Here is a 4,815-nt window from a genome sequence, read left to right as displayed (position 1 = left end):
TTACGAATCTTAAATAACAGTGTATCATGTACGAAAATTATGGTCTTCTGGGTTGCGACAACCCTTTAGTCTTGTCGGTGGATGCAATTGTTTCGGAGGAACTACTCACTCCATCTTCATAGTTGGAATTGCAAGTGAATGCGGTCAAGTTAGGTCTGCATAAACACGTTTCCTGTAGGTAGGAAGACACAACCCAGAAGATTCTAATCTACACACATTTAGTATGTCAGCCCTCGTATTTAATGTAGTAGCTGTTGTGAATTTCTCTCACGCGAATTTATTGTATCGGTATGTGTTCCTATACCATTCGTCACCTCTTGGTCGCGCTCTACCACACCATTCGCTGCTCCTAAACGACAGCGCATGCGCGAGATGTTCAATTAGCTTCCATTTGGAATGTTATTTCCTCTCCTTCCCCCTTCTCTTTGACCATGAGTAAACGTTAGGAGAAGGGGGGAGTGTGGAACGTAGGATGAGAACAAGTTCACACAGAGACAGAGAAGGTAACCGAAGGTAACAGAGCTTATAGCCGGTGGAAGTTGGGTGGAAAGACTGCGTAGTCTGTAATAGCCTACCGTGTGCATCGCCAAGTCGCATTTGTTGTATAACGAAGTGCATATTTCTGCTACTGTGAATCTCATGTTGAAGGAAAAAATATTTTGTCATGGTTTTGGGATTGAACAGCACATAACTTGACTAAATAAATGTGCGTCTTACAATTTCTGGTACTGGAAAAATATATTGTTACTTAGACAAGGAGAGAAAACACTTTCTCGGGATTTTTAAGGTACGTAACTTGATGAATCCATACTGCAACCAAAATGGGGAATTTTGGATGGCTTTGTTTTGTTTCTAGTTTAATACAGTGAAATGTCAAAGTATGCAGATTTGGAACTGAATTGATATGAAGGTATGATTTTAAGTTGGGCGTCAAATTACTCACTGTTGTGTTTTGAAACATGTTAGCCACATCGTTGGGCAGTGAAATAAACACAATGGCAAGGAGTTACTTCTGTAATTGTACATTTCCGCCCGCCCGCATGTAATATAATGACAGTATCCTACTTGTTGCTCGGCCTCACGTGTAACCTGCACATACCTTGTGATCAGCTGTCTATAATGGCCAACCTGACAAATTCCAAGAACGTTTCACAAGGTCTTTCCTTCCTGGCCCATCGGCAAGTAACATAAGTGAGCCTGTTTGCGTCTATGATGTGAATAAATGTAGATGGAAAACACTCGATTCCTAGAATTACCGATGCTGCTTCGAACCCGGGAGATCTATGTTTACCCTTCCTCCCTCCCCAGACAGACGTAACAGATGCTCATTTTCCATTGTTTTAATCATACAAGAGAACAGTCCGTTGAAGTAAACGAGAAATTAGAAATGCTAATATAGGAATCATGTTTTTTACAAGCTACATAATTCCGGAGAAAGTCATTCCTTATTAAAAAGAAGTATGAACCCAACTCTGGATGCCGTTTTTAGAAAAGTCTAGAAGTTCTGTATAAAAAGCGACGAATTGATTCATGCATATTTAGGCCACAACATCGTTGCTCATTCATAACTTATAAGCACAATGTCAATAATTCAAAACGTGTATGGAGGGTCTATTTTCAGTTGACTGTGCGCAGTACGTAAAGAAAGCACTTCTATGTACAGGAACTAATAATATTGACCATGTCAGTGAAGAAGTTATTTTTAATAGCCTTTACTGCCACATTAAAAGTTTAGCGAATTTGTACATTCCGTAGACTGCGAAGATAAAGAAATGCATTTTTTAATGAAGTTTTAGGCCATGTATCAAATATATTTATTGTTTTTATAATTCTTTCGTCACGAATAACATCACGTAACATCATAACAAAGTACATTATTTTCTTGCTGATCATGCTTGGAATTCCGGCAACAACAACATTTACAACCGTCTACTATCTGTAAAATAAAACTTAACATAGACATTGTAAATCCGTACTCTCCATCTCGGAATAGCTTTTGTTAACTCGTAGTGCCAATTAGCAGAAAAAGCTTTCGAATTAATGGGTCTATTTAGTTTCTACTTGTCTATATCGAAAAGCATGAATCTTCATATTCTTGAAACTATTTCACATTTCACAATAAAAAACTAGTACACGTCATATAATATTATATCGACACTCAAGGAATAGAAACAAAAACACTGCTCCATCGTGGCCTTCTGGAGGCCTACTGTTACACGACATGGAAAATGTGATAATCATAAATAGCGTAATTTTGCAGGTTTCGCAAAACGTTCGTTTTTCCCGTGATTTGGGACGGCATGAGATTTGGAACGAGTGCTCGTACGCAGATGCTGCCGTTCACACAATTTCAGCCGGGCGAAAATACTGAAATAAGATATACTCGTAAATTCGATTCAGATATGCAGAACTTGAAATCAGCTGAATAAAGTCTGATGTTCCCACGGCAGCTCAGATTCATATTGTGGTATTCTAGGTTGTGGCACCGTGTATTCGGGTAAGTTGGTATCAACGTTTCGGAGAAACATACTGCCTCCATCGTCAGGCTAGAAGTGAGCCAGTCTGGTTCACAACGTAGGGTAAGAAAATGTATTAGAGACTCCTGCAGGACATCTCTTCAGGTAAATTAAATTAATTCGTTCCCCAGGTTCTGTAAATGTTGGACTACTTTTGCTAAGCCTGTAATTTGAATTTATTGCATTTTAAACAAAAGCAGTTTAATGTGTTGTTATTTATGTTCTTACGATCGCAAGATATTTGTCTTTCATCATTGATGTAAATAATCAATTCTGTAAAAAAAAATCGTGCTCAATATCGTATTTGAAGAGACCCTATAATGGCGAGCTATTCATGTGGAGGGACTTCAAGGTCGTTCTTGCTTTCTCTCCTCGCACCGTCAAGTTGTGTTTGCTGTGATTAAAGAAACACACCCAGAAATAGTGAGACTAGATCCATTGAAATTGACGTTCATTCTGCTAACAGAGGGATGACATTCTGCCAGCAAGGGGTAAACTGAGCTCAAGACATAAATTCATACCATAGGTTTAGAAGTCCTAACTTCGGCACATAACTGGGAGAACAAAGGACAGGTTTAACTTACAAACCGGTATAACGACCGGATACGGGCTGTACGGCCGGGGTTCGATTCCCTGCAGGGGAAAGAGAGCGTCCAGACCGGCTCTAGGGTCCACCCAGTCTCATCTCTAATCCGTACAGGGGGCCCCTTCTCCGGGGAGAGGCCGAGGCGTGAAATTAAGCATTCACCTATGTTTTGTGTTGAGCTCAAGTATGGTCTAGCTAGACTCCCTTTCGCGCGTATACTGTCGTGGTTTGGCGTTTAATTAATTAAGCACAGAGGCAGCTTTACCGTTACCTCTACCTATGCTGTATAAAAGATGCCAGATTCACAAGGTTTACAATTTGATCTTAAACTCCTGCTGATGGCGGTCGCCATGTCAAATACAGAGTTGCCTGGCACGGTTCTACGATGATATGAAGGACAACCTCGAGCTGAATGACAATAAAGTCCGTGACGTTGCAATGGTATACCTGATTTCCTGCAAGTACCCGCCCAACCTCCTGCGGATGGGTCCACTGTTTGGTTTTAACGGCACGTTCTGCGCGAAATCTCTCGTTACTTAGTCCCAGTTTTGAAGCCCTGTCTCGCGTGTATAGTGTTGAAATCCCTGATTTGGGGCAACCGTTGACAAATTCATTGCACATGTCACATTCACCAATACCACACACTACTTAAGAAGTCGTTGCAGTTGCTTAAAGAGTGAGATCGCTGTGTATTTTTCATCCTTTCACGTATTAGATACACATAGATTGAAAGTAACGCTTAGGTCTCCAGAAGTCCCCTTGAAAAATTGTGATCCTGAAAATTAACAAATTATTCCCATCACAAGAGAGCAACATCTTCTAAAAAAACAATATGTTATGACATAGATTGTTATCCTACTTACAGGATTGTTCAGTAGGCTACAATAGGGCATATAAAGATATCAGCACAAGAGAAATATTATAACGGTAATTGCAGAATTGTAATAAGCACAGAATTCAGTGCAATCACAGTTGCTATTAAAGGGACGTGATTAGGCCCTATGGTGATTTACATCCACTTCAGATAGGCCACGGTCTCAGAAATGACACAGAGTCCTTTGCAAAATATTATAATGCACATAATATTCGATGTGATGACGAGAAATAATGACGCTGTTCATAATTTCTTGATATGAACGTTTGTGTCGATGATATAACAACGCCATTATTCTTTAGTAAGTAGATTTGTACTATTGCAAGTGTACCAGTGGGCCTAACCTAAAATAAGTGTATCATTGTATATAGTGGGCCTTAAAAGATTTGTGCCAGCATATACTCTTGTAAGTTCTAATCACAAATTAGACTCTTTAAATATATCTGTTAGTTAGTACTGAATTATAAGTTAACATAAGTGGTAATAATGACCACAAGGGGTAACGACTTATCAGGTAAATGTGGGGCCTGCAGAAGGAAGGTTAGCCAGGGGACAGGATGTGAGGACTGTGGCCTGTGGTTTCATTGGGAGTGCTCTGGCACCAATAGTGATTTGGCCATATTACCTTGGTACTGCAACTCCTGTGTGCAAGCCAAGGTAATAAAGAAACAAGAGGAGACTATCTTGAGTTTGAAAAGGGAGCTGGAACTTGCAAGAACTGAGATTGACCTCTTAAAAGGGGAATTAAATTTAGTAGATAATTGTCCTGAAGAATTTAGGACTGTGTCCAACTCCCGAAGAAAACTTAAAAAAGTTCCTTCTTCACTAGATGTTAAGTT

General features: G+C 39.8%; 1 protein-coding gene across 1 annotated transcript in view; it reads left to right on the top strand.

The window, feature by feature from the left end:
- Positions 1-480: 480 nt before the first annotated feature.
- The window catches only part of LOC111874379 (CD82 antigen), an 83,259-nt gene continuing 78,924 nt past the window's right edge, over positions 481-4,815 (top strand). The window contains exon 1 of the mRNA XM_023869843.2: positions 481-787. The gene's annotated coding sequence lies outside the window, so the exon portion shown is untranslated. The remainder of the gene's footprint in view (positions 788-4,815) is intronic.

The sequence above is a fragment of the Cryptotermes secundus genome, unplaced genomic scaffold (assembly GCF_002891405.2).
Source record: "Cryptotermes secundus unplaced genomic scaffold, Csec_1.0 scaffold197, whole genome shotgun sequence".
NCBI lineage: Eukaryota > Metazoa > Arthropoda > Insecta > Blattodea > Kalotermitidae > Cryptotermes > Cryptotermes secundus.
This window is presented reverse-complemented; position numbering and strand designations above follow the sequence as displayed.